The sequence below is a fragment of the Schistocerca nitens genome, chromosome 2 (genome assembly GCF_023898315.1).
Source record: "Schistocerca nitens isolate TAMUIC-IGC-003100 chromosome 2, iqSchNite1.1, whole genome shotgun sequence".
Lineage (NCBI taxonomy): Eukaryota > Metazoa > Arthropoda > Insecta > Orthoptera > Acrididae > Schistocerca > Schistocerca nitens.
Window position 1 is genome coordinate 289,311,574 of NC_064615.1, and position 27,274 is coordinate 289,338,847.

Consider the following 27,274-nt stretch of genomic DNA (forward strand, 5'->3'; position numbering starts at 1 on the left):
GACTTTGCACCCGCGACTTGTCATTCAAATAGCTTTTCAGTTGGCACCACGTGTCTGATGTAGCATCCCGTTCAAATCCTCCCAGCAAGGCCAAATCCCTGGCAGATACGGAGACGGGAGAGTTGGAACATAACAGGAATGTTCCCTCTATGCATTGACATTAGCTTACATTTATCCACATTTACAGGACGAGATAACGCCGTGGTTAGCGAACTCGACTCACATTCGGCAGGAAGGTGGTTTTAAACCTGCTCCCGCCATCCTGATTTAGGTTTTCCGTAATTTCCGTAAATCGCTTCAGGGAAATGCTGGAATGGTTCCTTTGAAAGGGCACGGCCAGCTTCCTTCCTCATCCTTCCCTAATCCGATGGGGCCGATGACCTCGCCGTGGTTCCCTCCCCCAAAATCAACCAACCAACATTTATTTAAAGACAACGACCATTCATCGAACCAAACAGAAATTCTCCCGAGGTCATCGTCTTACAGTCACTTAACGACCACACGAGATGATTTGTAAATTTCCAATTCCCAGAAGCAGCTAAGTAACCATCCTGCTTCGAATCGAGAGAGGTGACGCAGTGGTCAGCACACTGGAGTCGAATTCTGGAGAACGACGTTTGAAATCCCCGTCCGGCCATGCATATTTAGGTTTTCCGTGATTTCCCTACATCGCTCCAGGCGAACCCCGGGATAGCTTCTTTCAAAAAAGCTCTGAACTTACGCCCCGCCTCTAGCGATCTCAATGTCGACGAGAAGATAAACTACAATCTTCCTTTTTCGTTCTTCTTTTTCCATTAACAGCGGAAGCCATCAGGCTTGGAATCCAAATGGACGGGGTCGCGCGTCAGACGGCAGTACAAGCCGCAATAGCTGCCTTGGAGCACACCAACCTTGTGCGCTCACAGAAGCGGCCCCCGGTAAGCTTCTGACAACCGAATGTAGCAACTGGTGCTGTGCGCGGCTATGGGAACGCAGACACTAACATCCCCATCAGAGGGCCCTCCAGCCCGACGAGGGCTCCACTTAGCCGCGACCACAATGCGGGTGTTCAGAGTTGAAAGAACAACAGTTAGGTGGGCCGCCGCCTTTGATGCGCGCCCTGAATGAGCTCGTATTTAGTTTCAGGGCCCGGCCGGGCCGGCTGTTTTCGCTTCCTTTATACAAACCGCAGCTCTCGAGGGCGCATCCCGGCGTGCGTTGCGTTGCGCTGCTTCGAGGCTCGACGCCCGCACACCTGCTGGTCAGCTGGCCGCCTGCGGTCGCACACCCACAGCACGCCAACACAACACGACTTCTTTTACCAAACAACATTCGGTACAAATCATCCTGTTCCGAAGCTAATGACGCCGCTAATTCCCAGTTTGCCTGCTCGTCTTCGTTTCGGTTTACAGACGACGAATGCTTACAGTATAAGACAGTTCTGAGTCATCCATTGTAAAACTGCCTTCACCTTTGTCCGCAGCTCGTGATCGTGCGGTAGCGTTCTCGCTTCCCACGCCCGGGTTTCCCGGTTCGATTCCCGGCGGGGTCAGGGATTTTCTCTGCCTCGTGATGACTGGGTGTTGTGTGCTGTCCTTAGGTTAGTTAAGTTTAAGTAGTTCTAAGTTCTAGGGGACTGATGACCATAGATGTTAAGTCCCATAGTGCTCAGAGCCATTTGAACCATTTTGAGCCTTCACCTTTGATAGGTGTAAACACAATTTCGTCTGTCCCCAATTGTTTTCAGTTCCCTTCGGATAACACCACTCCTGAATTTATTTCGCAAAGTCACTCACTTAATCAGGCTAATGTTTCTGTTTCTCTCGTATTTCGTCCACGTCCTACTTTTATGACAGCAAATGAAACACGAGGGCTATTCGGAAACTAAGGTCCTATCAGTCGCCTCAGACTTTTCTCGCAGCGTTGTACGAATTCTTCAATACCTTCGTCATAGAGGGCAGCCGCCTGTGCTTTCCGCCAATTCTAAAAGCTGGTCTACAACTCGTTGTCTGTGGCAAAGCGTTGTCTTCATAGCCAGCGGTTCGTGTGAGCACAGATGAACCTCAGAGGGGACCAGTTACGGGTTGTATTGTGTGTGACCAAACACTTCCCATCAAAAACGCTGCTGGAGTGCGGCCGATAATGATAATGCAGAAGGACACGCACGATAGCCATGTTACGTGGGCTGCATGAAATCAGGTGCAACCTCTCACCGACCCTCATACATGGCGGGGACACACTTTTCTAGGCATCTTTAAGTGCTCACTGTGTCCTCGAACTGCAAAGTGCGACGTGACGTGATCGACGGGCATACTAGAGACACTGCCCGGCACATCTGAGCAAAGATTCATCGGATTTTCACTGTGGTTCTCATTTCCCACCTGATCGGACCTTATTTTCCGAATAGCATTCATATAATACCTGTAACAAAGACAATGAACCGCCAGTATCTTATTACAAAATTAGTGGTGAAACAGCTTGAGAGCTTATATCCCCCCAGTATCTTATTACAAAATTAGTGGTGAAACATATTGCGAGCTTATATCGTATAAGTATTTGGGGGTAATATTAGAAGCGATAATAAATGGAGCACGCTTCCCCTTAGGGGAAGACGATTGGAAGAGAGATTTCCTGGGAGGGTTCTGGCAAAATGAGCTGTATCTGTAAAATAAATAGCATACAAGATGCTACTGTAACCAGTTCCCGAGCATCTTTCCAAAGTTTGGAGTCCTTATGAAGAACGTATACAGCTTTCGAATAAATTCAGAGGCGCTTTCCTAGAATCGTGATAGGTCTGCACAGCCCATATGGAAGTGTAGCGGAAATGCTTGGGGAACTTTGATAGAAGAAAGAAGGACGATTAGTACTTAACATCCCTTCGACAGCTCGGATTAAGGAAGGAAATCTGCTGTGCACTTTCAAGGGCTTTTGCCGTAAGCGATTTAGCGAAATTGCGGAAAACCTAAATGTGGATGCCGCTCGGGAATTTGAACTGTCGTCCTCCCGAATACAAGTCGTGAGTGCTGAGTACTGCGTCATCTAGCTCGGTGGGCAAGGAGAGATTTGGAGGACTTAGCAACCATTATGCAGCCACTGTCGTATATTCAGCGTAGAGATCGTGAGAACAAGAGAGACTATGACGCATACAGAAGCTTATGGTCATTTTTCCCTCGCACAGCACGCAAATGGAACAAAACAGAAAATCTTACGAAGAACCCTTCGTCATGTACTACACAGTGGCTGGTGACATACATATTTGTAGACGTAGGTTAAGAGGAGATGTTACGCATTCCAAATGAAATATTTGAATAAAGTTACTTCAACTATGATTTATTCCTTAAAAACTCTTCTAGCCCTCTGCAACTGTAAATTGCCATTGCTTTCGACTCGCTAGCGGATATTGCTTTGCAAGTTGTCTTTTGTAACCTGTTGTAGCACATTCTCGTGTTCGATCACGATTTTCGCAATATCATTGTCATTCCCAAATACACTGGGTTGGGGGCATGCCTTGCTAGTCCTCTAGAATGTGGTTTATGCAAAGTGCAACAATAAATAGCTTCAACTTAGTCCTTCCTTGACTACTAGGAAATTTCCTATTGCACTGTACATAGATGCTGTACGTTCTGACCTGATAGTAGTTTTGAAATTAAATGGTATTTTACAATCTTTTAGTATATCCCAGAATTGAATTTGTTTTTCTCTGCAGTAAACTAGAAATTTTTCCTACGTTGGTAATTTCTATGAAGGTGTCATTTTTCCATAATCTTGCTCACATCAGAACTATCTTTCTGCTGCCTTTACCTTTCTCAAAGTCAAAATGGTTGTCATCTAACAGATACTCATTTCTTGCATCTTTGTACTATTCCGGTCAGCAAGCTGTCAGGCTGATTGTACGATATTTGTCGGTGTCTCTGCCAATGATATGTTCGATACTGTGTAGATAGCAGCCTTCTGAAAATGGCACTTACTAGCGAAAACTGCTATTAACAGATATATAGTATTGTAATCTGCGCTACCAAACGTACCATATGAATAACCATAAATATGTTGAATAAATTTTCGCTCTGCTGTGAGGTGTGCGCTGATCTGAAATTTCCTGACTCATTAAAACTGCCTGTCGGACCAGATCTCGGAACTGGGACTTTTGCCTTTCGTGGGCATCTGCTCTACGCGCTGAGCTACCCAACCACGAGTCGCGACCCGTTCTCTCACAGTTATACATCCGCTAATACCTCATGTCCTACCTTAAAAACTTCACAAAAGTCATCCTGCATACCTTGTGGGACCGTCAGTCAGGGAAGAAAGGAAAATGTGGAGAAATGGTTTACCCACAGCGTGGGGATGGTTCCCAGAATGAAGGCGATGACATACTGGCGGAAGTAAAGCTCTGAGGATTGTGCTTGATTAGCTCAGTCGGTAGAGCACTTGCCCGCGAAAGGCAAAGGCCCCGAGTTTTTGAGTCTCGGCCGGCACACTGTTTTAATTTGTCAGGAAGTTCCAAATAGAATATCGTTCTACAAAACAGCGTGAAGACTGAAATGCGGCGGAGGGAATTGGGAAAGAGGCAGGAGAGCGAACTTCGAAGATCAGAAACCTATGAAAGTGCACGTAGTCCGAAGCATGGTTTTAACAACGCTCCATATATCGAAAGAAACTATCGATAAACAGATACATCGACGGAGAAAATTTCGACGTACCTGCCTATAAAAATATCGGCTGCACATTGTAAATATGATGCCGGCTTTAGAGCTGTAGATTTAAGTAATGATATATCAACAAGCTACCAGCCTGTCTATCCCCCATAGAGCAAGAACTGAAACGAAACCGATGCGCGTTCACGCTTGCGGATAACCACTTTGCTAACAATGGCGACTGCAGGTAAGTCGCACAATAGGAATCCGGTTTGATCACATACCAAATCCGGAACACTTCATGTTTACTTCCATGTTTTTTCATTTCTGCCAACTCCAGCGACCTAGCAGTTGTACAGTCAAAACTGCGTGGTGAAGCTAAACGCTGCCGTTTCTGCAGGTAACGCAGAGCGCCGATTACGTACCGTAAAGACTAGTCTTCTCCCTTAAGATTTTTGTTATCATTTTCAGCAAGTGTTTTTGAAGAACGCCGATGTGAAGAAATTGCACACTAGTTGCGTTAAGTATTGTTTTTAACGCAAATGGCGTGCTATTTCTTCACATAAATCTTTTTATTCCATTCACACCGCCACCCTCCAGTGCAATCGGACTACTATTATTGAGCCACACGTACGCGCTTCACACAGTCAAAGAGCAAGACTGGACGTGATGAAAGCTCAAAAAGTAGCAATACTCCTTTACACAGTGAAAGCAAAATTACATTTTCAAAGGATTCAAATGGTTCAAATGGCTCTGAGCACTATGGGACTCAACATTTGAGCTCATCAATCCCCTAGAACTTAGAACTACTTAAACCTAAGGACATCACACACATTCATGCCCGAGGCAGGATTCGAACCTGCGACTATAGCGGTTACGTGGTTCCAAACTGAAGCGTCTAGAACCGCACGGCCACACCGGCCGGCCAATTTCAAAAGAACAACTTCAAATATTTACCGAAAATTGTGAAAAAAATAATATAAAATAAAAATATCGGCAGTTCACATCCCTCGGCCTTAAACACATCTCTCCTATAGCGTACCGAGTCACTGAACACGGTTCGTGAGAGGATGTTCACGTAATTCACCCGTAACTGCCTGAAGACTAATTAGAAATTCTGTTCCGTCCAGTTGCACGCGTTCGCCCAGGATCGGGTACCGCTCGTACCGGGGGCTCGCCGACCGTACAAGTGGATTGGATCGTTAAGCGGTGCTGCTGCAGGAATGCGACCCGGGCCATTTATCAGCGCGTCGAGGCGCGCCGTGCAAGAAGGCGCGCGCGCTCTTCCAGACTGCCGCATCAGCGGTTCCACAGGCGGGCGTTTCATTTGCTGCCCAGGGAAGTCCCAGACAGTGACGGGGGACGGTGACGAGCGGTCTGGCAGACGCTGCTGCCGCCGACGTAGGCCTACCTGCCGCCAAAATGTCCCGCGCTAAAAAGCAATTACCGCAGCAGCGGCGGACACCTGGCGCTCGCCTCCCCCTCCTCCTGAATTCTAATGTGAAACCCGAGGCGGCCGCCGCGATATAAACTACCGCGGGAATACGCTTAGCGTCGCCTGACTAATGGCCGCGCCGGCGGTTAATCGCGGCGCTCTCCACGCTTCCAGAATCGACGGATCGTGTGGGAGCCGACGCCGACAACGAGTGCCCAGTTCGCATTCTTTTCGATCTTCTGTGACTGCGTTTCAATGTCTGGAGCTTTTATGCGAAATTTTGTACGGTGTAAAATTATTTTATCCGACCTTACACCTACACCAATGTTACCTAAATAGACACCCTCGCTGCAAACAGGCGTTTATATACTTCATTGGGGACATGCAAATGTGTGCCCCGACCGGGACTCGAACCCGGGATCTCCCGCTTCCATGGCAGACGCTCTATCCATCTGAGCCACCGAGGGCACGGAGGATAGTGCGCCTGCAGGGACTTATCCCTTGCACGCCTCCCGTGAGACCCACATTCCTAACTGTCCACAATCTACATAAGTAATGTTCCTAATAGATATGGTATCTGTTCTTTCGAGAACAGTTACTTTCTTCATATATAGTTAAAGGCTACCCGCCCTTTGACCTTCGTCTGTGCGAATGCGCACAGGTTGCCCCAACTCTTACGGGAATCGTCACCTTAGTGTGCGCGAGTAATGAGTGGATGGGCAAAATATCTATTAGGAACATTACTTATGTAGATTGTGGACAGTTTGGAATGTGGGTCTCGTGGGAAGCGTGTATGGGATAAGTCCCTGCAGGCGCACTATCCTCTGTGCCCTCGGTGGCTCAGATGGATAGGGCGTCTGCCATGTGAGCAGGAGATCCCGGGTTCGAGTTCCGGTCGGGGAACACATTTTCAACATGTCCCCAATGAACAATATAAACTCCTATTTGCAGCGAGGGTGTTCATTTACCTGTTCTTTCGCGAACAGATACTACCGTCATGAATAACCAATGTTACCTGTTACCTCGATACTTTGCTTTCCCCGACATGGAGCCTTTACCGTCCTATAAAATTGCCCCCCCCCCCCCCCACCCTATCGTAACTACTTCATTGCACCGTACGCTATCCACAAACTCAACTCCAACAGCCATATTATTTTCTCTTAAAATTTCCAATCCGACTCCGTGTCGGTCTTATATCACCAAGACATCCCACAAACTTAACACCTCTGTCAACGAGACTGCAACTGACTCACTCCCCAACACAGTGAAACTGGTCCCAGTGTTTCTCTCTCCTACCTGCTCTAATTCATGCCTGCCTATCCTACCCAAGTGTCACCACCTTCATCTCCATTCTTTTCCTCCACAGATCATTTAACAAAAAACCCACGCTCATCTGAATAGTTAAAACCAGTCATGTTGCCGCCCTCTGTGGAATATTAAAAGCAATAGGGAAGAGTTCACAAGAGCGAAACCCACCCTGCCATTAGTCTTTCCAGCCTTTCTCGTAGTTATATGTTGTTCTTGTTGTGGTCTTCAGTCCAAAAACTGGCTTGATGCAGCCTTCCACGCTACTCTATCCTGTGCAAGCCTTTGTCATCTCCGAGTAACCACTGCAACCTACATCTTTCTGAATCTGCTTATTGTACTCATCTCTTGGTCTCTTCCTCTTCCCTCCACGCTTCCCTCCAGTACTAAATTGGTGATCCCTTGATGCCTCAGAATGTGTCCTATCAACCGATCCCTTCTTCTAGTCGTGCCACATATTCCTCATCTCTCCAATTCTATTCAGTACCTCCTCATTAGATACGTGATCTACCCATTTAATCTTCTGCATTCTTCTGTAGCACCACATTTCAAAGGCTTCTATTGTCTACTTGTCTAAACTGTTTATCGTTAATGTTTCCCTTCCATAGATGGTTACACTCCATGCAAATACTTCCAGAAAAGACTTCCTCTCACTTACATCTCTACACGATGTTAACAAGTTTCTCTTCTTCAGAAATGCTTTTCTTGCTGTTTCCAGTCTACATTTTATATCCTCTCTACTGTGAACATCCTTAGTTATTTTGTTGCCCAGACAGCAAAACTCATCTACTACTTGAAGTGTCTCACTTCCTAATCTAATTCCGTAAGCATCGCCTGATTTAATTGCACTGCATTCCATTATCCTCGTTTTGCTTTTGTTAATGTTCATCTTATAGCCTCCTTTCCAGACACTGTCCATTCCGTTCAACTTCTCTTCCAGGTGTTTTGCTGTCTCCGACAGAATTACAATGTCATCGGCGAACCTCAAAGGTTTTATTTCTTCTCCATGGACTTTAATTCCTACTTTAAATTTTTCTTTTGTTTCGTTTACTGCTTGCTAAATATACAGATTGAATAACATCGGGGATAGGCTACAAACTTGTCTCATGCCTTCTCAAACCACTGCTTCCCTTTCATGCCCCTCGGCTCTTATAACTGCCATCTGCTTTCTGTGCAAATTGTAAATAGCCTTTCGCTCCCTGTATTTTACCCTGTCACCTTCAGGATTTGAAAGTGAGTATTCCAGTCAACATTGTCAAAAGCTTTCTCTAAGTCTACAAATGCTAGAAACGTAGGTTTGCCTTTCCTTAACGTATCTTCTAAGATAAGTTGCACGGTCAGCCTTGCCTCGCGTGTTTCTACATTTCTACGGAATCCAAACTCCTGATCTTCCCCGAGGTCGCCTTCTACCAGGTTTTTCATTGGTCTGTAAGGAATTCGTGTTAGTATTTTGCAACCGTGACTTACTAAACTATATAGTTGTACTGTTTTAAGTTATTACTTATTCGAATACCACTCTAAACCTCCTGAATTTGGCAATCAATGACAATTTTGATTCCTCGATCTACCAACTGAAACTGATATTGCGTTCCTATCGTAATAACACTAGTTAGTTTATGGTAAAAAAATGTGGAGAAGTGACCAAAGAAGAAAATGAAAAAGAACGACTTGTATGGCATTGTTGGAGAGTGCAATAGATACGTGTTTAGCTCATGTCATGTCTTGTGCTGTATGATGATATGACAAGAGCGAGGGGTGATGCCTATCACCTGGGCACAGTCTAGCCCCGCGAGCAGCACCAAGGAGACCGCAGGGCTCAACGTCCCCAATTGGGGACGGCAGTCATCGCTGAAACAACCGGTTTTCGGCTATGTCGGGATTTTTCAACGGCAGTTTAAAGCCGCTCGAAATAACCGGTTTCTGAAAAAACCAATTTTCGGTTTTTTATTCGTAACATTTCCTTTAACAAACATAGAAATCGAAAAAATTGAAAAATTGTGACTCCCTGAGATTCAAGATACGTAGAATCAAAATATTAATTTAAACAGTGATATGAAAGAAAACTTTGTCCATTCAAACCATCGCTGCTTTTCTCGAAAAGTGATGGCCTACTACAAAAAATCACCAATATCCTCCTTTTTTTTTTAAGCTACATGTAGATAACGGCTTGCTACGTAGATATAGCCAACACATCAGGTGCTTTCTATTTTTATTGTAAACTATGAATGACTTAAGTTTCACTTATGTTGTGGCTCCTCCCATTTTTAATCACTTGAAACAAATGGAGCGCTCTAGTTTATTCACTTCGTTAAATACTTCCAGAGTGGAGATTGTGCCATTCTGTAATACAAATTATGTCCGACGACGACAATGAGAAATGATCGTGTACACCAGATGGGTCAAAAAAATGGTTCAAATGGCTCTGAGCACTATGGGACTTCACATCTGAGGTCATCAGTCCCTAGAACTTAGAACTACTTAAACCTAACTAACCCAAGAACATCACACACATCCATGCCCGAGGCAGGATTCGAATCTCCGACCGTAGCGGTTGCGCGGTTCCAGACTGAAGCGCCTAGAACCGCTCGGCCACAGCGGCCAGCCCAGATGGGGCAAGCCACGCACGTTGCATCTACACCCGTACCATATAATAGACCACGCCACATGGTGAAAGGTATACTATTGTTTCAGCAGTACTGTAGCAACTCTTGTGGCATGTGTTTCTTGTTAATTTCTGTCAGCATTGCTACTAAAATAATCCTGACAGCTTCTCCCATTTGGTATAATAAAGGAATATACAAAGTAATAAAAATTTCACGAATAAAAATTATCTGTTCTTTAAAAAAGGTTTATTTAAAAACGAAAAATTTTAGCACTGCTTCTACGGGTAACTGATATTTCGGTTTTTACCCAGTTGTCGGTAACAAATAAAAACACCTCTTATAACCGAGACCAGACTGATACCGAAAAATACCGGTTATTCAGAACTAAAATACCGGTATCGGTATTTCTCATCCTTTGTGTCCATCCAACGGACGGGTCGCCATTTACATCCGCATTTCCAACACGAGCGCCATCGACAGTGTCACACGCCTCTTACTCCATGGCACAGACGGGAGAGGTTTGGAATTCGATCCAGGACACTGGCGCAAAGTGTGTTGATTAGCCACTATCTCTCCTCCTCTTGTTGGCCAATCACTGGTGGTGAAAATTATTCGACCACCTGGATTCGAACTCACTTACCTCAGAATGGCGCACCACTGCACACTCGTGGCTTAGCGACCTCGGATACTCAGGCGGGAACAGAAAAGAAGGGAAAAAACAGAAAGAAACCGATGTTTAATACTGAACACAATGTGAGAAGTGTCTTTCTGTACAACGAAGCCTGCATAAGAAAGGTTATAAAATACACGTTGATGACAGCAATATACTACCCAACTTAATATGAAAGTATTAATATTAAAATGCGTTGAAAACTATAAAAAATACATGTACTATATATTTTTAAAAATCATTTAAATAAATTCTTCTCCAGCAGAAGTGAATATATATTTTCACTGGCAGCCTGTGGTAATTTCAACTATTAATAAACATGCGGGCGCGATACACTTAACGTCATAGTGTAAATATCTGAAATAAAGTGCTTGTTTTATGGTTCCGACGTTTATAGGCCTATCATCTTTTCTTTTAAAAAGCGAACGCTCCCTTTTTTACGATTAGCAAAACACGTGAGTACTCGGGAATTACGGCACTTTTGAGGGCGGTAAGGAGTAACCGCAGTTTATAGTTGCTTGCACGCCGAGTCCGTGCGGTGATATATCGCCAGTGGTCGCAGGCGCGCCTGCCCGCCTCAGCGAGAGCCACGGAACCCGTCCGTCGCGCAGCGCCCAGCTGCTGCGGCCAACACCTGCTGTCCGCGAACGGCGCCTAGCCAGGGCCCGCAACAGCAGGCAGCTGCCCTAGGAGCACCAGTCAGCGATAAAGGTGCGCTTCTACGTAGAAGTTTATCGGAATTGATAATACCGCAAATTTTCTATATAAAATGTCTGACGTACGTGTTGTTGTCGGTCCAAAGACTGCCTTCTTCTAACAGTCGACAGATCATGGTTAAAGTGATTGCTATATAAAGCAGAAATGTACAGATACCAGTATTAGAATGCTGGGCCCTGTTTCGACCGGAACCGAGGTTAGATTCTTCCTGCACGTCGGTCAGGAGGCTTGAAGGTAGCGTAGTAAATCGCTGAAACTTGTAGCCAAATAAAATAACAGTTTGGAAATTAGACGGCTGAAACGAGTTTGATTTGACATCCTGTGCCGAACAGCCGAGTACCGCAACCATCTCTGAAAAGGTGGACATACAGAGGCTCCCTTGCAAGTCTCCACGCTACCCTACCCCCTTGCAATCTTCTTCGTACCTGCATAACTACCGCAAACCAGATTCGTGTGAAACCTGCTTACGAAGCCAAGCCTTGGTCCCCTTCTACATTTTCCACCCCCATACTTTCCTCCATAAGCAAACTGACAATCCTTAACGCCGTACAATGTCTCCTATCAAACGTCCCACTTTTGTGATCAAGTTGTGCAACACAGCTCTTCATTGTTAAATTCGATTTGGTACCCCTTAATTAGTTGAAGGATACAACTAGCCGTCCATTAATCTTCGGCATTCTTCCTTGCACAAAAGTTTCTATAATCATACCCTCTGTGTTGTTTGTTATCTACATTTCGCTGTTCAGAAATAAATAAATATATAAATAAAATGGTTCAATAGCTCTAAGCACTATGAGGCTTAAAATATGAGGTCATCAGTCCCCTACACTAAGCACTACTTAAACCAATCTAACCTAAGAACATCACACACATCCATGCCCAAGGCAGGATTCGAACCTCCGAGGCAGGATTCGAACCTGCGACCGTAGCGGTCGCGCGGTTCCACACTGAAGAGCCTAGAACCGCTCGGCCACATCGGTCGGCAATGCCTCTTCAAAGTTAATTAAGAACTATGGAGTATCTGATAATTGATATCGTATGTCAATTTACCTGTCAACCAAATCGGATGGCTTCCGTTACTACGGCACATTCTCCAGTAGACGTGGAAGCAGTTTTCGACAATACATCGCATTAACTGTAAATCGCCCGAAACATGCCACATCTCACTTGGTTTCTTCGAGATTGCTGGATCCACCAGTAGTGTCGCTCAGGATTGCTGGGTACATCAGAAGCTTCGCTTAGAAGTTCTAAACTCTCGCGCTGTTTTGCTCTGTCTGGCGTCTGGCGCTGTTTGGAGTCGTGGAGAAGGTAATCTTAAAATCACTCTGCGAGTTTCGGAGCGCGAGAATATGTATCGTGTTTGGCAATAAAGTGACACTCCAGACTGTATAAAGCAGAGCGCTTTAGGAGGCACAGAGATTAAATAACGCGCCACCTAAGAGCCCGGCCAACAAATTAGCGGAACTCCCCCCGCCACCACAGAAGGCGGGAGGCAGCAGCAAGCAGCAGCAGCAAGTGCTTCCGCGCCGCACGCAGCCGCAAACACAGCCGCGCAATTAATCGGTGCCGGCGGTCAGCTGCTGCGCTAAACTCGTTACGCGAGCGCCGCTATAAATAGCGGCGGGCGCGGTAATTAACAGCGTGACGTCACCGCCGCGGGGAGTCCCCTATATTGATCTGCGACAGCGCAGCGGCGATTGTCGCCCGCCAGACGTCGCCCTAGACACGCAGCCACAACAAACCGACGCGGCGGTGGAAACCCTGGCTCCAGCAGACTAGCGCATCACATAATACTCCCGCATAACGACCACGTCCGATGCAACTAACCGAGCCTATCTCAGAGACCTGTGGCGGTAGTGAAAACGCGGGAGGTGTAGGTTTCAAACCTCCATTTCAATCCAAGGACCGCATTTTACGGACAAAAACTTAAAAAAAGTGCAACTCCATAGGAAAAAACTGCTTATACTATGTTTGTCCACCCTTTTCTAGGGTATTGTTGCGCACTGTGTGAGCGTTAGAATGTGGCATTAACAGGCGATATCGAAGAAATTCAAAGAAAAACAATTAATTTTGTGTTACTCCTGTCTTAAGCACGTTAGAATGACCATCACAAAAACACTGCGAAGAATCTTCACTTACTAAATTTCTGCTACTAATGCTAAAGTATTTTAATGTTTCTCATTTAAATAGGAAGAGGTGTCCATCGCCACAAAACAGGAAAAATCAGACATCGCAGGAAAAGATTCAGGTACTCATTTTTCTGATGAACTATCAGAGAGTAGAACGGCCGAACACTTAAGTGGGAATTGCAGAATAATCATGTAGATGTGATGCGACGAATTATCAGCTTGTCCTCAGTATAGGGGCCCGTAAAAGGAAATCAGTCGCAACAAGGATCAATAGTAAGCAGCTACATCGAAGTTTGCAGAGGATAACCCAGAGAATAGAGTTGCATCAAACAAGCTGTTGGAACGAAGACCGAAACTTCGAAAGCAACAATAACAACAACAACGTATATGTCTCTTCGTCATGTATTCGCCATACAAACTACGGCGCGCGGAGTGGCCGCGTTGTTTGAGGCGCCCTGCAAGGATTGCTCAGGCCCTCCCGCCGGAGGTTCGAGTCCTCCCTCGGGGATGGGTGTGTGTGTTGTTCTTAGCATAACTCTAGGGACCGATGACGTCAGCAGTTTGGACCCTTAGGAATTCTCACACATTTGCAAACTTCGCAGCTGGCCGTTAAAAGTGTAACACTAGGAAGGACAGGAAATGTTGCAATTTTATTTATTCTGCGTATACAGTATAAGAAGGAGAGTGTATGTTAAATTTGTAGATAGGTAGTGTAAAATCTAGAACACAAAGCAGCTACGTCTGGCATCAACGATCGCTCTAACCCGGCTGGCCACCGAATGGAACTCAAGTTTACCCCATCCAGAGTTTTTCATTCGGCAGATCAGTGATGGCGTCCAAGTCTCTTGCTTACCCAAGACCAGATGCTTTCATTGCGGGAGAGATGTAGAGAGCGTGCGGGCCAGGGCAATTTTTGGATTCTGCTTGTGTGACTAATAATCTGCAGTCTACTCATCGACTGGTAACGCAGCAGCTCTTGTAGCCACTGTGAGGATAGCTGCACGTAACACATGACAGGGAAGTTACAGTTTGCTTTTGGCGCTGAAACTGATTTTTTTCTGTCTTGCGTTTGCTCGTAAAGATTAGGTTTAATCGCTGTGAACAAAGCGATCGTGACTTTAGTTATGAAGCAGATCGTCGACGCCGTTTTCTCGGGTGTATTGGACACCACGAGGTCGTAGTTAGCTTAGTACATTAGTTTAAACTGAGGGTTACAAAACACATCGTCCGATACTATTCATTCATTGGTCACTTAAAATCAGCAGACAATAGAGCATCTTTCATTTCCGAAATACCTCGCCGCTTCCCTTCTGACATTGACCCATGTTACACAATAACAGCATTTGTGAAGCGGCGCACCTAACCGATGTGGCAACACTGTAGCGGAAAGTGACAGACGTCAACTATCAAGTAATTTTAATCAGACTATAGTAATTTCTCCATCTTATACGAAGCAGTACAGGATTTTATCAGAATCAAACAACACTGAAATGCGATATAAAAGACATCATATGTACGCCAGTGACGGTAACACTTCCTTTATTTCAAGATTGAAATTTCGGCCTTAGGCCATTATCATGTGTCAGCTCATTTTAAGTTGACATGACCTAATAGCCATAGCATCTTCAATTGATAATGGCGTAAGGCCGAAATTTCTATGGTGAAATAAAGAAAGTGTTACAGTCACTGGCGTAAATATGATGTCTTTTATAAAGTTCTACATGACTGAGAATCCCAGGTATAAAAAGTTAACTGAAATGCGATTTCTGAATGAAAATCCATTGCGTAATCTTTGCCTATGCAATGAACAGCCAGAACTTTATGACTACCGACCTACTGTCGACATATACTCGTCTAGGAGATCGTAGCGTCACCTAGCAAGGAATGACTGATAGACACTCGCACAGTGCATGTAGTGTCAGTGAGCGTGCTGTCCGTGTGTGGAATGGGGAGGGCGGATTGTGATGCTCCGGAAGCTGGGCACGATAATTTCGGTACCTGCACAGCTTGTCGGGTTTTGGAGGAGTGCTGTGGTCAGTGTCATCAACACGTGGCGAAACCGAGATGAAGCCACGTCCAGACATCGTAGGTTTGGGCGGCCACCCCTCATTACAGATGTCGGATGTCGTAGGCTCAGCAGACTGGTAAAACAGGACAGGCGACGAAATGTGGCGGAAGTAACATCTGACTTTAACTCTAGGCAGAGTACAAGCGTGTCTGAACGCACAATGTGCAGAACACTAATAATGATGGGCCTCCGCAGACGACGACCCATGCATGTCTAATGTTAACACCACGACATCGGTAACTACAGCTGAAATAGGCACGTGACCATCGGCACTGGACGTTGGCGAAGTGGTACAGCGTTGCATGGTGTGATGAATCCCGATACCCCCTTCCTCATGCCGATGGGAGGGCACGAACCCGTCGTCTTCCAGGAGAACAGCTCCTTGACACGTGTACTGCGGGACAGACACAAGCTGGCGGCAGCTCCACTATGCTTTCGGCAACAGCCATGTAAGCGTCCATGGGTGCACTGGAGCTTGTGCAAGGTACCATGACGGACAAAGAGTATTGTACACTGGGTTCAGACCATGTACACCCCTTCACGACGATCATGTTTCCTAGCAGCAGTGGAAGTTACATCGAAAAAGTACAAAGAAGGGCAGCTCGTTTTGTATTATCGCGAAATAGGCAATATAGTGTCACAGACATGAGACGTGAACTGGAGTGGCAATCATTAAAAAAAGGCGTTTCTCGTTGCAACGGGATCGTCTCATGAAATTTCAATCACCAGTTTTCACCTCCGATTGCGAAAACATTCTGTTGGCATCCGCCTACATAGGCAGAAATGATCATCACGATAAAATAAGAGAAATCAGGGCTCGCACAGAAAAATTTAAGTGCTCGTTTTTCATGCGTGCCGTTCGAGAGTGGAACGGTAGAGAGAGACAGCTTGAAGGTGGTTAGTTGAACCCTCTGCCAGGCACTTTATTGTGAATAGCAGAGTAATCACGTAGATGTAGATGTAGAAATTTTCAGCAAGATAATGCGTTCCATCATAAGGCCAGGAGTGTTATGGAATGGTTCGAGGAGCTCGCCAGATCTGAACCCCATCGAAAAAATCGCCCCCCTCCCCGGAATTCAAGGAAATTAGGTAACTTGTGTGTGCAGATGTACCAACACCCTCTTGTGACCTACAGTACCAAGGTCTCATTGCTTCCATGCCAAGACGCATCACTGCAGTTATCCGTGTCAGAGGTGGACATATCGGCTACTAGGTAGGTAGTCATAGTGTTCTGGCTAATCAGTGGATACAGAATGTAGATTACTCATATCCACGACGAGTGGTTCCACTGGAACATTTCCATTTACGAGCAGGAGAGCTTCTGCGAAGTTTGGAAGGTAGGAGACGAGGTACTGGCGGAAGTAAAGCTGTGAGGACGGGGCGTGAGTCATGCTTGGGTAGCTCAGATGGTACAGCATTTGCCCGCGAAAGGCAAAGGTTCCGAGTTCGAGTCTCGGTCCAGCACACAGTTTTAATCTGCCAGGAAGTTTCATATCAGCGTACACTCCGCTGCAGAGTGAAATTCTCATTCCAGGTAGTGTTTGTTGGGCGCTACTTTAATAGTATTTCATTTTCAATACCCGCCATTGTACGACTCCTTAGAGCTCAGACAGACAGTCTCTATGACTCTTGGAGCGACTACGGAGAACCTGCCACTTTCAGTCCGGAACGGAATACAACTGGCAGTAGGTACTTGGCAAACCGTCCTCCAGAGCGAGACGGCCCAGAGGCAGCACGCGGGTAGGCGTTGCCAGTCCTACTGGCGGTGAGGAGGGGCGACACACAATTTCCGAGAGGCGGACGGCGGCTGTCAAAAGCCGGCTGGCGCTACGCGGCGCTCAAAAGCTGCGCTCGCCCCGCTCCGCACGCACACGTACACGCAGCGCGCCTCTGTCTGCATACAGGCGGCGGCAGCCTCCATTTGTTTCCTTGTGATGTCAAGTGCAGCGCACGCAATCAGCTGGGGGCGGGACGCATTGTCTGCAGCTCCCCAGCGCCGCGTCTTTTTACGCCTTCCGCCGCCGCCTTCTTACCGCTATAAACATCGCCTCTCCTCTCTCTCTCTCTCTCTCTCTCTCTCTCTCTCTCTATCTCTCTGTTATACAATTTCGTCACGCGAACTCGCAGCTCGTTGCGGAGATGGCACTTTTTAAAAGCGTTACGTGTCGCACGCCACATTACGAAGTCGATGACACCGCTACTTCACACCGGAAAAACAATAAGAACTCTGGGAGAATAGTTGAAGAGAAGAAGCTGAAGCATCGAGCGAGGTGTCTGCCTCAGTGCGACGAGCACAAAAAGTCAGTCTATCACAGCAGGTGTCGGCCTACTTGCCGAGGACGGACGCCTCTGCTGCTGTCCGCATAGAGATGAGCGACGTGGCTGAGGCAGTGCTGACATTCTGCGTACGTATTCCGAAGCAGGGAGGAACAAATACCCGGTAACCCATTCCGATTTACGTTTGTCGTGGATTCCCAAAATCGCTGTCGGCGTACGCCGGCACTATTCCTGTGAACAGGTCACTGCCGATTTGCTTCCGCATGCTTTCAAATTCGAGCATTTCCTCAGTCTCTAGTCGTGTCGCGGTACGAAGAGCTCTAATCTTCCAGACAATCGTCCCGCTTCACCTTACCCACCACTTTCCGTAAGTAACAGCGGTAGGGTGCTCCTTGCACGACACAGCTGTTTCCTTCTGCCACTCTTGGCCGAATTAATTTCTACGCTGCTTCCTGATGTACTGAAAGCCGAAGATACATCAAGCGCTAAGATTTCATCCCGTTCATGTACGCTTTGCATTCGCGCATCTTTATTCGCACTTATCCTATTCAGTAGGCTGTCTTTTTCCTCCTTAACTCTGTCTGTCAACGCGGGGCTTGCTTCATCGATCAACCACCGACTAGCCCCTGCTTAGCACGAGCGGCACTAAGTATCTGCTCCAGACGACCTGTCTGGCGAAGCGATACCGAATTTTATTCACGAAGTTTGCTCTTGAATGACTCTGGCCACTAGTGAAAACCGCAAAACAATCCCTATTGTAGTTCCTGAGATTAGCCTTCACAAACAGACACTTACAGTACAGGATGTCCGCCCCCATTAACTGAGTGGTCAGCGCTGTCGAATGCCACCCCAAGGGGTCCGGGTTCGATTCCCGGCTGGGGCACGAGATTTTCTCCGCTCCAGACTGGGTGTTGTGTTGTACTCATCATCATTTCATCACCATCTCCGACGGCAAGTCGCCTAATGCGATATCACTTTTGTACGATTTCTTGAATCACTTGAAACCCGCAACCTCCAACGAAAACATTCAGCAGTACAAAATTCAACTACATTCTGTTACCTTTAAAAAAAAAAAAAAAAAAAAACCGACTTATTCACGTTTCGCTAGGACTTACAGTTAGCGCAAAGACAGCGCGAGGATGCTGAAAATAGGTGCCACGCGCATGCACTGTAGCTTAGGTACTCTTCGTAGCCCAATTTGAAGTAGTTTCCCGACCTGATGGAACACAAGTGTCCTGTATCAAACTGTTCGTCTCAGCTTCCTCTACACTACCGTCGCGCATTGTAAACAATAACAATGTTTGAATAACACAGAAAATATGTAACCAAGTATTATTACATAGCCGGCCGCAATGGTCGAATGGTTCTAGGCGCTTCAGTCCCGAACCACGTGGCTGCTACGGTCGGAGGTTCGAATCCTGCCTCGGGCATGGATGTGTGTGATGTCCTTAGGTTAGTTAGGTTTAAGTAGTTCTAAGTATAGGGGACTGATGACCTCAGATGTTAAGTCCCATAGTGCTTGGAGCCATTTGAACTTTATATTACATATGATCTATTCGGAAACCATTTGCAGCAGGTCATACGTCCATATGAGGTTATTTGTTCAGAATCACTTATACTATCACCCCTCAAAGCCTGTACCTTTTCTCCTGACTCATCTGTATAAACAGATACTCCTCAAGTGTTTCGATCAGTTGTAACATGTATATTTTCTTCGTGTGTATATTTACACAGTTTCTTTCGTTTTCTATGCCTTCTTCAATCCACATTGAACTGGTGTGCGGACTTGTGCCCTGGGCTGCTCCCCGTGCATGCCAATACGCATTTTTTCGCTGGTTGGCTTCACGCTGCCCTGCTGTTGGTACCGTTTCTTCGGTCTGTCAGAGTCAATCCTAAAATTTTAGATAGCATTCTGTAATTAGAGCAAAGCAGCGATTGGTATAAAATGCTAAAAACCAAATAAAAACAGTCTCGACCAGGTTTCCAGATTTTTATTCGTTTGCAATCGGTTTTGGCCCTTTCCTCAGACCATCTTCTGGCTTTTCCCCGCTGCAGTACAGTAATAATACACATCCAGTACAGAGGAATGAAAATAAAAAATACGATGTTACACCCATTGCGGCTGCTGGTGGGGGCAGTCGGAGGAAGATCCGAAGAAGTAAGAATGTCACTGCTGAACAAGGCACCTTTAGTCGAGATTATATACTGTAAGCTCCGCCTATCTCCGCCTATCACTGACAACCAGTCATGCTCGAGACAAACTACATTGATTGGTTTGGTTGAACTTACAAGGAAAGTAGACAAAGAAGTAAATACATAAATTACATACATAAAACTTTACGTGTCTGTGGTGGCAATCTTTAATTTATTTTATTGTTTTATTTTTTATAGAACTTTATTTTCATGACGTTTATACAGATTTATTTATAAAGCCAATACACTATTTTATTACAAGAATATTTCGTTAATACGATGTAACATATAGACATTTTAAAGACAGTTTATAACCAGGATCTTTGGCAGTAATGTAAAATACATGCAGATGATCGCTTAAGCGGTTTATTCTGCTCACTGGAGGCCATATTGTGGCAGTCAGTCTTCGCTACTACCGTCGGGCAAAACTGAACCACGAAGGTGGGCTTCCAAACCACCATACATCTGCTGCCTCCTCGGCATTCCGCCCTCTGTTATGCCAGATATCTGTTGTGGGCCACACTGCAGTGCAACAATCGATACTGGCAAGCCGCTCTGTAGTACGTTTAAATATTCCTTGATGTTGTTTGTGTTATGAGAGTAGTTTCATGGATGTGCACTGAATGAAGATCTACAATTCTCACTTACATGTGTATGCTCTCTGAATGTAGTGAAGAAACTTCAAACCTGTCGCAATATATACAGTCCACCCAAAATTTCAGTATATAAAATGGAATATTGACTAGTATCGCTGTGCATATTACGTTATCTCATTACGTAAACCTCTAAATCAAAATCTTGTAAGTACATGAGTGTCAACAGACCACAAAATTCGTTTACGTGCTGTTAATCCGACTTTACATTGTCCTCATTACGTTGTACTACGTTCTGTCGATGCTTGAAAATGGCATAACGCAGAAATTGCAATCGTAAAGTAAAACATTAACAACTGAAAGCAAGATAACATCGATTTAAAAATGTACAGAAGAGTAAGCGTACTGACTGGTAAGCCTCAAACATTCGTTACATTATGTAGTAATGATGAAGATGCGTTCTGTAGAGCGAACGAAACTCCTACTCCTGAAGCCGCGTGGTCTTGGGCGTCTTGCCACGGTTCGTTAGGTTCCACCCGTCGGAGGTTCGAGTCCTCCCTCGGACATGGGTGTGTGTGTTGTCATTAGTGTAAGTTAGTTTAAGTTTAGATTAAGTAGTGCGTAAGCCTAGGTTCCTATAGGAACTAACCACCACCTACACCTGCGCAGTTTCCGGCTGGTGTCCAGATTCGGTTTCTGGTGCAGCACATAATTTGAATCAGTCATGACTTTCTAGGACTGTGGCGAAGTGTGCTCTGGCACGGACACTAGGTGCGTACCTGGAACATTGCTTATCGCCAGCAATTCTGTAGTTGACTTAGCTATCCATGCAGGATCTACGAGCCACCCTCACAGATTCACAGCTGGTAGCACCTAACTACTACCAGAAAGGTACGAAGGTCATTGTTTCTTATGTTTGGAAGGCAGGACATGAGATGGAAGTCAAGTTGTGAGTCGTGCCTTGGAAAGTCAGTCGACAATAGACCACTGCATGCCCAAGGCAAGGTTCCAGGATCCAGTTCTCTGCCGTGCACACAGTTTTAATTTGTGAAGAAGTCTTGACCGCATGAGATTTTTTTAACACAGTGAACGAATGAAATATTTCAATCGCCCATCCCCCTCCTCCTTCCTCTCGGAATTACGTGCGATACCCATCTGGCCACGCCCCTCGTAGCACGCACGCACACACACACACACACACACACACACACACACACACACAAAATAGAAGCAAGTTTTCATGTATGAAATTAATTCGATTCCAAACGAGTTGCGAGTTTGTCCGCAGCACATTGAAAGCGACAACAGTAGGAATCAACAGCTGACAGCAACACCGTGCGCTACTGTACTTCAGTGCCCCCAGTTAAAGAGGCACACTTGTGTCGTGACCACCGACTCCTGACGAGGACGTCTCCATTTGTCGCGTTGCCGGCAACAAGAGGCAATCAGAGCGACTGAATGAGCGAGTAGAGGAACTACTGCTGCCCGCCGGCCTCCGGCTCTCCAGAGCGGCGGCTGGAGCCTCCAGTAATCCTCCAGGGCTGCCCGCCCGCCAGCGCGCCTTATGTATGGCCGGTGCGCCGCTATAAATATTACCTCCTCCCCGCTCCGGCTCCTGAAATATGGTTACTGTCCGGTAAACAACACCTAACTCTCGCTACACATTTTAACAAGCCACAGCGCATAAACACAGAAGTCGACCCGCGTACTAGACAAAAATGTCTGGCGGTTAAATTCCTGCAGCATCCTGAGCAGCGGGAACCTGCTGTTTCAAGCGGTCCAAAATCGCTGCCCGTACCAACCACTACGATGAGCTTTTTTCCGTCTCTGCTGTTTCTGATTGTGTTACCAGAGTTACGGTCGGTTCATGACGCGGAAACTCCACTGAAATGAGGGTGCCGATTTGTAGCTACCCGTGGTCCCGAACAGGCGGGTTAAGTTTTCTGGAGCCACACGGCTCCCACACAGACTGGTGAACCACCGCCATACGGAACGCTACCCAGTGACGTTAGTGCAGTTTACGCTGTAAGGAATGCATACATGTCTGATGGAGACTACAAGATTCGCTTTTTAAAGGCGGAGAGAAAGCATTTAAGATTAAGAAGCGCCTAAGGCACGGAAGCCTTACTCTTCATCTGAGAGCAGCACTTGCAGCCTTCGTCTACTATATTTTCAGCGTCTTTTTGTTATACCATATCTCATACTATTCTCTGCAAGTGTATGTGTTAGTCTATTTTCGCATGTTATTCGTTTTCCATACTGTCTTCTGGTTTCAGTACACAGTACCATCCTCAGGCCAGCTCCTCGCACGCAGTCGTCACGCTCGCTTCCCAAGTAGGTGTGTCAAACGCTCTTCGCTTCTCTAATTTTCCGGTTGTCAAGCACTGGATGATTCACTTCCTCACAATGCTGTGCTCCAGATTCACATTCTCCGGAATGTCTTCTTCAAATTAAGGCCTGCATTTAATGTTAGTACACTTTTCTGGCGATATGTGCTCCTTTTATCTGTACTTTTCTTATTTTCATGCTCACCTTGCTTCGTGTGCCATCGATATATGTATTATAAGAATATCAGTTTCGCACAGAACAGTAAGTACTCTACCGTTTTGCGTCCACGCGTCCACAATCCAACACCAGACATGCTGTTCAGGAGAAAATAAGCATTAATGTCTTGCTATTGGCATATATTGGGAGGTAGTAACCGATCTAAAAACATAGGACTTATAATAGCTATGATTATTACTCTGCAAAGGACTTAAATACTGATGCAATATTGTTCAGTACACCATCTTCAGTCATCAATCGAAATAACTGCACTTATAACCGTTACATACAGGATGAGTCACTAACTAATACCACCTACAGAATAACTCCCAAAGTATGATAGTAGCTGAAAAGTTTGTGGGACAAATGTTGCATGGGACAACGGGGGCCATAATATGACGTTTGCTTTTTGTTGCTAGTTGGGGTCGCTTCAGAAATATGAAGGTCAACTTTGTTTTTTTCTTGGTTTTTTATTTTTTTATTTAATGGGATGCTATAGTTTGGTACTTATTTTCCGATAGCGGCTATAGAGACGAATCCAGTGATGTGTAACAGTAAGGTCTTTGAAGGTCAACGAAGGTCAAAAAGGTGGCATGAACGTCCATTAACAGAAGATGTTCGAAATGATGACCATTGGTATCGATGCAGTGCTGAATCTTCTTATCACCTCGGTACTCATCGAAGCACATGCTCTGACAATTCTCTCTCCTATATCGTCAAAATAGTAAATATTCGCCGAATACGACGTACCCATCTAACGTGCCATTGACATGTAAACACCATTCGACGGTTTCGCAATACAACACTAATAGGAACGGTAAGACTGGTATCATCGAATCAAGCGAATGTGAATGATGTATTCCTTCGAAGAACATGTCGATATGCTTCTCATTTACGGAGAATGCCAACGAAATTCAGTGAGAGCTAGAGACTTAATCGCTGAAAGATATCCTTAACGTACTCACCCTACAAGTCGTACATTTGAATACGTGTATGATAAATTGAGAACAACTGGATCTTTAACGCATCGGAAACATATCCGGCAAAGGGAAGTTACGAAGGAGGAAACGGAAATTGGTACTCTTGCCACTGTGGTTCCGTATCCTTGTGTTAGTTCGCGTCAAATCGCAAGGGAATCACGCATGAGCCAGAGTAGCGTTGTTCGTGTTAAGCATCGCCATAAATATCATCCTTACCACATCAGTCTCCACCAAGAATTAACTGGTACGGATTGTATGCGTCGCACTGAATTCTGCCGATGGGCTCAACTTCAGATTCAGAGGGATGACACATTTATTAATTTGATTTTCTTTACTGACGAGGCTACTTTCACGAACCACGGAAATATTAATTTGCATAACATGCATTATTGGGCAACTGAAAATCCATGTTGGCTGCGGCAAGTTGCACGCCAAAAACCGCAGTCGTTGGATGTATGGTGTGGAATTCTGGAGGACAAAATTATAGGACCCTATTTCATCGAAGGAAATCCTGATGGTAGGAAGTACACCAAATTTCTGCAAGAAACATTAGGTCTGTTATTGGAGAATATGGTTTGATAGGCCTTGCATTACAACTGATCTGGCTCAAAATTATTCCTGAATAAGGGAATGACGTCCAGCAATTTGCATCTTAAGTCTCGTCTCGGGATTACGTAGAAAATCTGAAGACATGTCCTCCTTGTTTAATTTAAAACCTAATTCCCTAACGAAATAAATGTATTGATCTCATGAAAATATATTTTCCTTGACCAATATGCGTCTCACCTTTGATACTGACAGAAGCTGAAGAAATCTATGCCACAGCCTTCACTTGCACACGGGTCTCCTGCTCGCTAGGCAGATGTGCTAACCATTACAGCACTGTAGCAATATGGTTAACATAGCTGCACGGACAGCTCTAGTCCGATGCTCTCCCTAATACGAACTTCAATTCACGCCTTCAGCCCATTTTCCACTTGTGCCTTTCGTAAAAAAAATAAAATAGAAAAATAAAAATTGCTCATAAACACTCTTTGGAGGGAATTTTACTAGAGAATTATGTTGTCTAAGGGCCTTTTAGCCATTAAAGGCTTTAATTATTCATTTACTTTAAGAGCAGCACATGTTTCCACGCCCCCCCTTTTGCCTTCAGTCAGCTTCATGACCCTCAAAAACCTAATTTGCTGATTTGTGAAAATATTTCGTGCTCACAGCTGGCCGCGCTGTTCGTGCGCTACATTCACTTGTTCTCTGTCTTCCCACAACCCAAATGAATCATTTAAAAGTGTCATATGACCTAGAATTCCTAAAACAGTATTTGTAGGTAAAGATACATTGAATTTGGGTGTTTATGTTGCAGTTCTTTCATTTAATTATGGCAATGTGGGGAGAGTTAGACCCCTTCAAAAGTTAGGCATACATCCTGGGAAAAATATGGCGATGGCATGTTCCGAATCGGATGCTGTCCGTGTGAAGAAAGTAGATTATGAAGTGACTATGATAGCTAAGAAGGCAAGAATGCACTCAAGGAATGCCAAGAGAGCCGGGGAGGATGAACAAAATGCAGATGACCCAGGATATGGTGCAGGGATGTTCTAAGGTCAGTAATAAAATATGTTAATCTTTAAAGCCGAATTCCTGAGATTTTATTTTTTTAATGATTAGATATATTTTTTTCAGGAAGTTACCATCATAGAACAGTGAAACTTACACGACTTGCAGAAACTGGGTTGAACATCAATGATGCATTTTTAAAATAAGTTCAGTCTAATATTGTAAATATTATGAGTGAATAAAGCTTCTATATGTGGAAAATTACAACTTGCAAAAAATTCTCTAAAAAATAAATTATGCAAGCGACTTCTCTACAAATATAGGTCAATGGAGAGAGACTCTTCCTCCACGAGCCAATAAAATTTTATAATGTACCAAAAATTGACAAATTTAACATTGTAGGTATGTAATATACAATCTCCCCTTAAACAGTCTGTATTGCCTAGGCTGCCCGGTATTGGAATAGTACTCGATATTTGTACTTACTGAGGAAATCGTGCCGGCAGAAGTGGCCGTGCGGTTAAAGGCGCTGCGGTCTGGAACCGCAAGACCGCTACGGTCGCAGGTTCGAATCCTGCCTCGGGCATGGATGTTTGTGATGTCCTTAGGTTAGTTAGGTTTAACTAGTTCTAAGTTCTAGGGGACTCATGACCTCAGCAGTTGAGTCCCATAGTGCTCAGAGCCAGCCAGCCAGCCTGAGGAAATCCTGCCTGTACCACAAGCGTAGGTGATCTATTGAGCTGGTGGAAATACGTACATTTTCCGTGAGACATGAGCCTCAACTTCATCTTAAGTCGCTCACTGCTGTTTAAAAAAATTAATTTCTTTCACAATATGGTAGGAAACGCCACGAGTGGGGAGAACATAGCGGCGGACAGCGGCCAGAGTTTTCCAGGAAACCGTAGCCGCAGCTGCAGGCTCGTTAGAGCAAAACCAGTAGCAGGCTCTCCATCATAGCGACCGGGCCGGCAGATTTATGCCACGACTGGGCTGGCCTGGAGAGGCCCCCAGCGCTGTCGCCTTTTGTTTCTGCTGGACGCCAAGACGGACGGCGTCACGCTGGAGAGCTTTTTGTGACGCGGCGCGGCGCAAGGGACTGGCCAGTTTATTTCTGTCGTCTCGGTACCCGCGCCTCCGACCCCCACCACCACTGCCGTCGCCGCCGCCGCCGCCGCCGCCGCCGCCGCCGCCGCCGCCGCTGCCGCCGACGACGACGACGATTTATTCGGCGAGCCTTCTTCTCTTTTAATACGGTCCTTCCCTCCCTTGCAAGTTTGCGCATTCCGGAATAGCCGAGAAACGAGGAGTGGAGGGGAAGACGCAAAATATGGCGTTCGCTTTGGCAATGGCCATCCCTTACGTATACGAAGCGATGAATAAATATAAGACCGCTGCCCTGCTGCTGAATCGTCGCAGTTAGAGAACAGCAGCGTAGCAAAAAGTTTCAATGTCCGGTGTCCGCCAAAAGACTCAGTCTCTTCTTTGAGGAACCGTCGTGCTGCAGATTTGCAAGTGACTCGGTTTGCATCCGAGTAACGCTGTTCTTCTGTCCACGACATTTCGACAAACTACTCGGTTGCCCTCGTCAGGTGTGCA

General features: G+C 45.6%; 1 protein-coding gene and 1 non-coding gene across 2 annotated transcripts in view; both read right to left on the minus strand.

Annotated features, from left to right (window-relative positions):
* Positions 1-27,274, minus strand: part of LOC126234991 (zinc finger protein ZIC 3-like) — a 262,614-nt gene that overhangs the window by 77,731 nt on the left and 157,609 nt on the right. The gene's annotated exons all lie outside the window — the stretch shown is intronic.
* On the minus strand, positions 6,439-6,513 carry Trnap-ugg (transfer RNA proline (anticodon UGG)). The gene has a single exon. It is a non-coding gene; the product is annotated as a tRNA-Pro (tRNA).